The sequence below is a fragment of the Haemorhous mexicanus genome, chromosome Z (genome assembly GCF_027477595.1).
Source record: "Haemorhous mexicanus isolate bHaeMex1 chromosome Z, bHaeMex1.pri, whole genome shotgun sequence".
Classification (NCBI taxonomy): domain Eukaryota; kingdom Metazoa; phylum Chordata; class Aves; order Passeriformes; family Fringillidae; genus Haemorhous; species Haemorhous mexicanus.
The window spans coordinates 48,404,709-48,415,553 of NC_082381.1; the positions used below are offsets into that span (position 1 = coordinate 48,404,709).

General features: G+C 42.9%; 1 protein-coding gene across 3 annotated transcripts in view; it reads right to left on the reverse strand.

Annotated features, from left to right (window-relative positions):
• SPIN1 (spindlin 1) overlaps window positions 1-10,525 on the reverse strand; it is a 61,770-nt gene extending 51,245 nt beyond the window's left edge. The window contains exon 1 of one of the 3 annotated variants that reach the window (XM_059836860.1): window positions 10,436-10,525. The gene's annotated coding sequence lies outside the window, so the exon portion shown is untranslated. The other 2 variants (XM_059836858.1, XM_059836859.1) reach the window with 2 other exon arrangements.
• Window positions 10,526-10,845: the final 320 nt, after the last annotated feature.

Here is a 10,845-nt window from a genome sequence, read left to right on the forward strand (position 1 = left end):
CAGATCATCTGCAGAATATTCACTCACCGTCTAAAAATCTTGGCCTAAAGAGATTATCGCATTTAAATGGTGAATAGCTGCCATAGATGTCAAAGTTGCTATCGGCATAACAACAAGACACTGAAAACAAAATTCAGCACTCTATATAAAAGCTCAAATTGCAGCTAACTACACTGGTTTCTGTAAGTCTGGAGGGTCAGTGAAAGAACAAAAATTTACTTTAAAAGAAGATAAATGAGCTGTAGAAAATTTAAATCAGATATTTGCCATATTAATTTAAATACTTCAGTCAGAACTGAATTCATCATCAAAGACAATGGTACCTCTTATTAAATCACCAATCATACATTCTTCTCTAAGATGAGAACCATCAGCATTGTGATGTACCATTGTTATCTTCTTTCCTTCTTTCACATTTTTCGTGAAAAAACACAACACATCCTGCATAATGTGTATATGTGTGTGTGTGTGTGTGTGTGTGTGTGCGCGCGCGCTGGTAGGGAGCAAGACAACAGAGAAATAAGTTCAACTGTGAAACCAGTGAATCTCCCTAAAAGCTGCAGAGACATCAGAACACACCAGTCCTCATAACTCTAGAACTTCTTAAAAAGCACAGAAGAAAAATGCACAAAATATTACTTCTGATTTTAAGCTATTACGAAATATTACTTCTGATGATGGTATATACTCAGGAAACTAATTACTAGATGTGAAGTATTTAAGCAGATAAGCTATTTCAAGCTACTCTGGGAAGTTATTTACTGGACTGTGAAAAAATGAACTTTAAGACATCTGCATACATTTGTGTATAGCTGACTTAAAACACTATACTGTCCTCATTCTCTAGTTACAGAAAGGTAATGTTATATTTGCCCAATTATCCCATCATCAATAAAAACCAAACAATATTAAAGGTAGCAGCGATTTTAATTGAGTAGCTTAGAACATATAAAGTCAGATACACTTGAAATATTGACAACATAATTTGGTTAAAATAAGGGATAATTTGGTACCAATAATAGCGCATAAGCAAAAAAATAACCGTGTGGGGTATGGCGTGCAGGGTCCTTGGACCCCTGCCACCTCACATACAAGCTGTCAAACAAAAATGCCCCCTTTTATGCTATATGTCAATGCCATCTCCTACCATTTTCAATTCATGACACTTCTACCTCCGCCCTCATCACCACCTTTACTGCACATGCTCCACCACTCTCAGGTGGTCGCACCTCTCTTTGGGGGTTGTCACTGATGAAGGCCTCTCCTCTTCCTTGATGTCCTTTAATTCACCTTTGGGTTACACGTATGCACCAAGCTAGTATAACGTAAGCCAAAACTAACATAATATAATATTGTATTTAAGCACCCAAACAATAAATCTCATATAATTAACATTTTCCTGGGACCCAACCAGATTTTCATTTCTTTCTGTTAATTTTTAGTAACTGTTATCTCTTGCTTTTTCCTGCCTTGAACAACTGCAGGAAGGGGGGGGGGGGGGTGGGTGGAACCCCTCCTCTCCCTTTCTTTCTTGGCACTACACCTTTTAACTGTTTTATTATTTCCAAATATTAATTACTGTATCAATATTGATTACTGTTTCAATTTTGTCAGCACGAATCATACCTATTCATGACAGTAACAAAATGATGGCAAAAATGAAGTCAAGGCTTCCCGAATCACCTTGGAATTAGTCATTCTTTACCATACTGAGTCTGACCCACACAGTAAACCTGCCTTCCTTTCTTCAACTTTAGTGTTCAAGTTGTATTTAAAACAACTGCTGCTCTGAAACTACTCCACTGTGCATGCAGCACAAATAGAAATTAAATGAGAAAGTAAATTAATTATGACAGAACTTGGAGGTAGAACTTCTAGCAACCGCAACAGATAAATGAAGTCTCTTTTTTTGCTTTATAATCTCATTTTCTCTTCAAAAAGTTTTATACCTGATCTGAACTAGCTTCACCAATAAATACTTAAGTGTATTTCCTGAGATTCTGCATTAACCTAGGTATTGGTAATAACAACAATCCTCCCAAAAAAACTCACATGCCTCTTCTCTTTTGAAAATGCACATGCTTATTTGTAGGGAGGATAAATTGTCTTGTCCTGTGGTCTTGAAACAAAGTCGAGTCTACTCAATTGGGCAGCAGAGAATGGGAAATATAGAAACTGAAGAAGAGAATAAGTGAGGCATCCTCCAGCAAACAGGATCTCAGAAAGCAGGATATCCTACCCCATAAAATCAGGTGAGGCTTTCTAGGAGCCTGTCCTGGAGATAATCAAAGCACACACTACAACAATCACACCTCTGCCCTTTTTGCTCATGCCACTGCCATATTGCGCCACCCTCACCCAAACACAAACTCTCCTAGAAATGTGATTAGAGGCTTAAGTACAACCAAAACCTGAGATGCTTATTTACAACATCACTCTTCCTTCTTCAATTAAATTATACCTAAGAGCAAAAGAAAAAGCCTGCCTCAAACAAATCCATGCAAATTCAGATCTTCAAGCTTCTAGCCTAAAACTATCTGTAATGCAATGTCTATTTCACTTCTGTTTAGCCAAGGTTACAGCATTTGAAAAAGTACTTTTCATCCAGTTAATACAGCCACGTATCCCTACTGCCATGAAGTAACAATAACATGACCGATCTCTTTCAATACAAGCTACAGGTATAAACACTGTAAACACAGTGCTAGGATTTAAGATTCTTCCTTTTGTTTCTTACTCTCGGGGAATTTTCTCCCATATGTGTTGCTAGGTTACAGTAACGACTGGGTACTTATGAGAGACAAGAGAAGTGGCCACAGCTTAGGGGAGGGGTCCAGCTGGCTACTCTCTCTGGGTTTCTCTGGGAAAGGCAGAATTGTGCTGCAAAGAGCAGGGGCTGGGGCAGCTCCTAGCTCTCTTGCACTTGGCTTTGAAGGAGGACAGTCGGAGCTGCTGCTTGGGGGAGGGAATTCACTGCCGCTGGAGCCCAGCCCAGTCCTGCTTTTTCTGCCGTGGGGGGTCCTGCTTCTCTGCTCGTGAGAGCAGCCACTAAACTAGGACCTTATTACCACCCAATCTCCTGAAAAAGGACTTTTCACCGTCTGCTGGGTTGCCTTAGGAGAAAACCCCGGGATCCCAAGTGCTTTCCCCTGGCAGAGAGCCTTTTCCCTGCCCTGCTCAGAGCAAAGCTGCCACTTCCCCGCCCGCGCCATTTTGGTTTTTTCTGCCAGTGCTCTGAGTTTTTGCTACATTGTAGCTCTGCACCCCCGGACATCCAGAATGCCCCCGTGGTTTCAGCTGCAGCTGCGAAGTTTCTGACAAATCTCATCCACCACGCCAGGACTTTGCTGATCCCTACCTTCCCAGCTTACAGCTCCGATGTCCCTGCTACCGCTCCTTTTGCTATCCAGAGGGGGCACTGGGATGGCTGGCCCTGGGGGTTCCTAAAGGAAGCCCCTTCCCCGTCCCTTACTGCCAGCTGCGCCCACCACTGTTTGAGCGGAGAGACACAGCCGGACCCGCGCACAGCGCCCCCTGCAGGCGCGGGAAACCACCGCACCCGCCTGGCCCACGAGGAGCCAGCAGCGCCCCTGCCGGCTGCGACTGGAACTGTATCCTTGGGCAAAGCGCTCAAAGATTGGGAAGACACTTCCGCTGTGTTTCTGCCCTTGTTTGCTGTCGCTGCCACTGCTGTCTGTTCGCCTTGCTACACACACTAGTAGAGAACTGTTATTCCGTTTCTCATATCTTTGCCTGAAAGCCCTTTAATTTCAAAATGGTAACAATTCAGAAGGAAGGCATAATATTTTACATTCCAAGGGACGCTCCTGCCTTCCTTAGCAGACACCTGTCTTTCAAACAAAGACACATAGGTATAACTGAAGGCAGAAGCAAAACTTCCCCTGAACAGATAGGAAATCCGCTTGCCCTCTTGTTTTGTCTGGCATCTAACAGTATGCATGCTTTACCGACAAAAAGGAAGTGTGGAAGACGTAATTCACCTGAGACATACTCCTGCAGTTTAGGAAATGAAGATTTCTGTGCTTATTCACTCCTCCCTTCAGCAGTAGGGAGAGATGACCCAGAAGCCAGCTGCTCTGCCTATCATCAAAGAACCATAAGAATATGCAACAATCTGTGATTTCCAAGTATACTGAAAGCCTGCATATCCTGTAACCCTAAAAGGATTCAAGAACAGATTTCTGAGAAGTCACATGGAAGTCAGAATCTACTGTTAAGCTGCTTTTGAAGGCATACTTGTCAGAGTATAGATTTTGGCCTATCATATCTCACAAAATCTCAGGACCACAATATCTCATTTTTAGTTCCACTGACACCTAAACAACCAATTAATGGATTTGTAGGCCATCTTTCACCAACAAGACGAAGAACTTCTGAAGGGGATTTCTGAAGAAAAAAGTAATTACATCCATTCAACAAAGCTCTCTGCAACTGGAATGCTCTGAGAAAGAAGGAGTACATTTATCTCTTACTTGTCTGCCTCCATCCTAGCTTCACGGTGATGTTAAGCTCATTGTCTAGACCATACGTGGTTATTAAACATGATGGGCAAGCAATTGTCCAGAATCAGTCAACTCTTTTCCAAGTATAATTTTATGAGCTACACAAACTCCAAATCTGAAGCATCATTTTTACTAATTTTTATCATTCCTAGAAAATGGAAGAAAGATGGTCTAATCTGCAGACACTTTTAAGTGCACAATTACAACCAGAAATAAGTTACAGATATGCAGCAGAATACACATAATACTTCCCAGTCCATGGCAGGTACTTAACCTTTGTTTACTAAAAGAATGCAAAGCACAGCTCCAGACTTCAGCAAACATTGTGTTTGTCAAGGAATATAGAAAAGTTAATCAACAAAACTTCACAGAATTTTTGCTGGAGAACTAATCTAGAACATGTTTATTCTTGCACTACTCAACTCACAAAACATTAAACCTAGAAAGGTAAAAATTTCCCTATTCAAAAATTTCAACTAAAATCACAAGATAATATACTAGACTTGAGTTGCCTTGATTTCACAGAACTAGCAACAACTTCCATGTAGGAAACACAAACACTAAATTAGTAAAAACTGAAACAGTTCTGAAACACATAATTACTTGACTTTAAGAAATCAAATAGATCAAAAGTCTGACATCTAATGACTCTTTCTGTCCTTATCCACATAGGGTAAGAAATCATAATCTAGCAAAGTTCTCTTTTAAATTTAAACTGGACTAAAAGAAGTTAATGGGAAAAGAAGCTCAGCAGTTGGGTTTTGCTTATTCTGTTGTTGTTTATGGTTTTTTTTGAAGTCTGTGTTGGTGACACTTTACAGATCTTAGCATGATGGTGCAGACCAGCTAGAACAGCGTACCATACTACAAAGTAGTAACTAATTGATACAGCTCCATTTTGTTCAAAATACCATACACAACAGATGGTCTTAAGTTCAGCACCCCTTCTGTGAAAGTCAAGTATTTACTAAATCACTGGAATCCACAGAACTGCTTTTGAAATAAGCACTTACTCTCACCAGTATTTGTAGGTGCATAACTTGAATACTATATTGGAATATTCCATAAAAGCATTTTAAAAATCACACCAAAAACCACAAACTAACCAAAAAAAACCCCAAACCTAACCCAATCAAAGAGCTAATCAAGTTTTAGAGATTTTTAAGTCTTACCAAAAAGAGTATAAATTCATCAAAATATTTCAAGAGCATCTCAACCAAGTCACAATAACTGCAAAAATTAAAATATGATTAAGTAACAGTTACAGCTAGTAGACACCACAGGTAAACATTACTATTTCTATATATTTCATTTTGTGAAACCTTTGTGGAACCAATAGTGAAGTTTCCAAGTCAGTCATTCAAGACCTCATTTAACACAGATTTACAGCAGTTTCATGACATATATTACAGAAAATAAATTAAAAAATATATAACCTGGATTTGTAGAACCATGCTCCACAAACTGAAAGTCAAATCCATTCACCTCCTGAATTCTGTATGTCTTTAGAAAATTCACATTTTACTATACAACAGAAAGTTAACTTCAGCCACCACATGGTGAAACCAGTTAGCTCAAATTAAATTATTTCACCATTGTTTGAAATGGATCAGTGACAAAGCCCTTCTGTCTCTAGGATCAACTGTTCATAGCTAAATACAAACCAGTACACTGCATTGTTTTAAGGATCTCAATATATATTCACATCAGATGGAAGCAAGTCTACACATTCATAAAGCAAAGTCAGATTCCCCATTCTTTTAAGGCAGGTGGCACGATGACATCTAGATAGCATCTGGACGGCAAGTTGGATACATCTTGATATACAGGAGATATTCATAATGAGAACCAGCATCAAAAAAGGCTGAATGCTGATCTTCCATCATAAAATCACTAACCTCTGAAAAGCACTAAGAGAAGGAACACAAGAAAAACGACAAATCAAAAAATTCTCTCATACCTGTCATGAGAAACAAGCTATCTAACCACACAACAGGAAACAACTTTCTGTAAGAGCATTTTCTTTTGGTTCAGCTTCAATGCACAGCTTTCGAAGATGGTTTTCTAAACCAGTTTGTTGAATTCGTTTTAGTCACCTATGAAAACATATTGCCATGCCCCACCATCAAGAAATCAAAGTTTGATCTTTCTCAAAAAAAAAAAAAAAAAAAAGAAAGAAGACAAGAAAAACAAAATGGAATGATGGGAAGTTTGCACCAAAAGGCTTCATTCTTTGGAAAGGGAAAAAAAAAGGTTAAAAATGGCATTTTGCTTCAGTAAATAAAATACTTCTAAAAATATATCATTTGTCAAATATTAAGCAAATCATTAAGCATTACATTAATAACACACAGCTCTTGCATCAGCTATTGGTTTACAGATCTAAACATGTCAAAGAGTGCAGTCTGTCAACAGATAGCAAGGAAAGACACTGGGTTAGAAGAGGACTAAAGAATACTCAGACTGAGAAAATATATAGTACTGAATAAGAATGTACTAAATGTTTATTACCTTTAGGACTGTATGTTACTTGGTAATTTCATAAATATTTAGAACTACAGTGAGTAATGATTTATTTGATTAAAGATCTACTGAAAAGTATACCTACTTTTAAAAAACAGTTAATTTCTAACCTCTCCCAGCAAGCTGATCACTGAGACTGCATTTACTGCAGTCTTCGTTTTCCTCAATCTCATTTGCCAAACAGTTTTTGAAAAGAAGGTTTTACTAGTCTCAGGTTTTTAATTTGGTTGAATACAGCCTAGCATAACTCACAATGGCAAAAACACTAGAGGGTCTTCACTAAATGCAGAGATTTGGCAAGATTTTCAACTACATCTGCTCCTTTTGGGATCTGAAGGCCAAAAATACTGATTTTTGACTAAATCAACACAAGCAAGACAGGAAGAAAAACCTCCCCAGTGTCACAGAAAAGAATACAATGCAAGGTGAAATAAAGATGCTACAGACAGGAAACTTCACAAAGATGATGAAATAGAGACAAATGTTACAGAATAAAATTTAGTTCTAACAACAAAACTGCAAGGTAACTGAGTTTAACTGTGTTGTGGATGGCTTATTTTTATTCTATTTTGCTCTTCAGCCTAAGAATTGGCTTAAGTATCTGAAGGCCTATTCTGAGGGAGGAGTTGCATACTTCAATGCATTTCACATTTTTAGTAGGTGAGCATACTTTCAAAATGCAGTAGTTATCACAATAAATGGTAGATTAACTACAACCCGTAAAACTATTCTAGTTTACGCAATATTGCCCTCAGACTAAAAAATTAAAAAAAAAAAATCTACTGATACATCAGTAGATTCCTGTTGCAGGAATCTACTGATGTATCAGACTATAGACTTTTGCTGTAACTTTTCCATCTAGAATTAAAACAGTTGCCTCAGAAGTCATGACGTAGATACACATTCCAAAATGATACTGTAATTTGGATGACTTATTTTAAGTTTTATGTTGCTGTAAACTCCTTCTATATATTATTTTCTCCATAATCAGTGTTTGCTAATCAATGCTTATTAATGGGGATGGAAGAAGCAGCAGAAAGAAGTATTCATATACAGTATTTTATTCGCATATTTCTATCTCAGTAAAAGCTGCAAGATTGTGCCATTCCAATGCTTCTCCACTAGAAGCTTCTAAAGCAAAGCAGACAAAAGACGACATAGCTAGGACATTTGTTACTTAAGAGCAGTGCTCAGAAACCTACGGCTATCCATGTGTATAAATAAAGACCGTATCTTCAATTATGATCCTTGAAAAATTAAACACTTGGAATTACAGTAACATGTCTAGAAAGCAAATATAAAGCATCATGTCTTAACCCCTTCAACATTCACCATTAATTTACAGGCTAGAAATAAAACCGTTTCATGGCAGATCACTTTAGATATGCCCAAACTACCTCCAAGTGTTTTGGTTTTACGTCACAAGCAGCAAAAAAATAAGCCATATTCATCAAAGCCAGAAGGGGGTGCTCTGAATAACTGAGGTGGAGGGTACTGAACTAAGCATTTGCCTTGCACTGGTAAAGGGGTCAAAAGCATGCTGTCTTGTTTTCATTTGGGAGCTCACTTAACTTCATGTTACAATGCCTTTTTTACAAAAAAACCCCAAACAAATAAACAAACAATAACAACAACAACAAAAAAACCCAAAATAAAAAATCTGAAAGCACTCCTTTTAGGAAAAAGGAAACGCTTCGGTTTGTACTATTGTCATCACAAGGGCAAATTAATTTGTGACAGAAAGCTAACAACACGAAGACCTGACAAGTGTAAATTCTGGTTCATGTATTCCAGGTTCTGCAAGCTGTTTAAGATACTAACAAGGAGATACAGGAAATGCAAAAAAGCCAAAACGCCTATTTTACGGGTTTTACCTACACAATGCCTATTCTGACATAACTAGTTGAGATCTTTTTAATGTGATTGTCCAGAGTTGACCCCTTATATCGAATTGTCCTGAAACGAAAGAAAAGGCCCTAGTTCATTCTGCCAAGTGTAACACAGTATTCTCATCTCTGCCAGCACTTTGGTGCATCAGCCACCCCCCACCCAACACCAGAAAAAGATACGCACATTCCAATCAGGCCTCTCTCAGCGGGGCTCACCCCGTTCCCCCCCTCCTTCCCTCCCTTCCTCCCTCGCCCCAGGCCTTGCCAGGTTCCCAAATCACCTCTGATTTTAGGTTTCATTTTGTTGTAAACAGCAAAACGAAAGGAGAAAGCTTCCAAAGCGAGGATCCTTACCCTTGATATCCCGCCATGCGCGCAAATAGGGAGGGTGAATTTTTTTTCCTTTTTTTTTTTTTTTTTTTTTTTTGATGGGCGATGAGGGGGAGGGGGGAAGAAACAAAAGCCTACACGGAGGAGCGGCTAAGCAGCGGAGACTGAGGGAGAAGGCGGAGACCCCGGTGGAGGAGCAAGGCGAGCGTCAGCCATGTTGTGTGTGTGTGTGTGTGTGTGTTGGTCCAGTATTTACAAACCTGCAGCTGCAGCAGCGTTTGGAGCCTGGGAGAGAGAGGGGAACGCAGGGAAGGAGAGGGAAGGGAGGAGGGAGGAAAGGAGCGAGGGAGGAGGGGAAAGCGGCACAGCAGACAAAGGAACGCAGCAGCGCAGAGCGAGCGGGGCGCGCATACACCGCGCCGGCGCTGGTCTCCCGCGGCCCCGGCTCCCCCGCCGCCCTCACGCCCCCCTCGTCCCGCTTTCCCGCCTCCACCTCCCCGGGGAACGGCTTATCCGCCAGCAGCCCCTCGGCTGGCCCCAGCTCGCACACAATAGCTCCGCAGCGGGGAAAGGGGGGAGGGCACCGCTCCCCTACGGGTGGATGCGGCGCGGGGCCGTGCCGGGGGAGGGCGGCAGAGCCTCGGAGCCCGGAAGGGCGGGGGAGGTTGCCAAGCAGCCAGGGAGCTTGCGGGGAAAGGGAGAACAGAGACGACACCTCCAGACCGGAGCCTCAGCGGCCCCGATGTCGCCCGCGGCTTCCGGGCGAAGAGGGCGGGGGATCCACGATGTGAGAGGCCCGAGGGAAGCGAGGCGCGGCCGGCCTGGGAGCGCCGGTCCCCCCACAGCGACTCCCTCCGGCTCTGCCCGGTACTGGGCCGGTCCAGGCCAAGGGCGGCGCGACGGGCTGCGCTCCCCCCGTCCCCTCCCTCGCCCCGGTCGCTCACCTGCTGGCGGAGCGGGCGCCCGGGGGTGCCAGGGCTGCCGCCCAGCCCCTCCCAGCCGGGCCGCTCAGCTTCTCTGCGGCGGCGGCAGCAGCGGCGGCGGCGGGCACGGCCGCTCCCCTCGTCTCGCTTGTCCCCCTCCGCCGCCGCTGCCTCCAGCTCGCCTCTGCCACATTTGGATCCCCCTCTCCCTACGCGAGCTCCGCCGCCAGGATAGAGGCCTCCTCACCTTCCTGCCAAATAGTGAGCCGCCCGCATCGCGACGTTCAAAACACAGGGCCGGGGCCCGCCCTCCTCCCCCGCGCTGGCCCCCCCTGGCGGCGCGCAGGCGCACTGCGGCGCCCCGACTGCGGCGGGCAGCCCCACCCGGGCCGCCATGGGCGGCGGCGCGGCCTGTGCGGGGCTGGTGGCGCACGGCGTGTCCCAGTCGTGCCCCAGGTCACCCTCCAGCCCGCAGGGTGCACAGAGAGCCCCGAGCCATTTCTGAATGTCCTGTGCTGGGAGGGACCCACAAAGATCATCGAGTCCAACTCTCAGCCCTGCTCGGGACATGAGTCGCACAATGTGCCTAAGAACATTGTCCAAACACTTAGTGAATTCTGCCAGGTTTGGTGCTGAAGAAGGGCAAGAGTGTAGTGC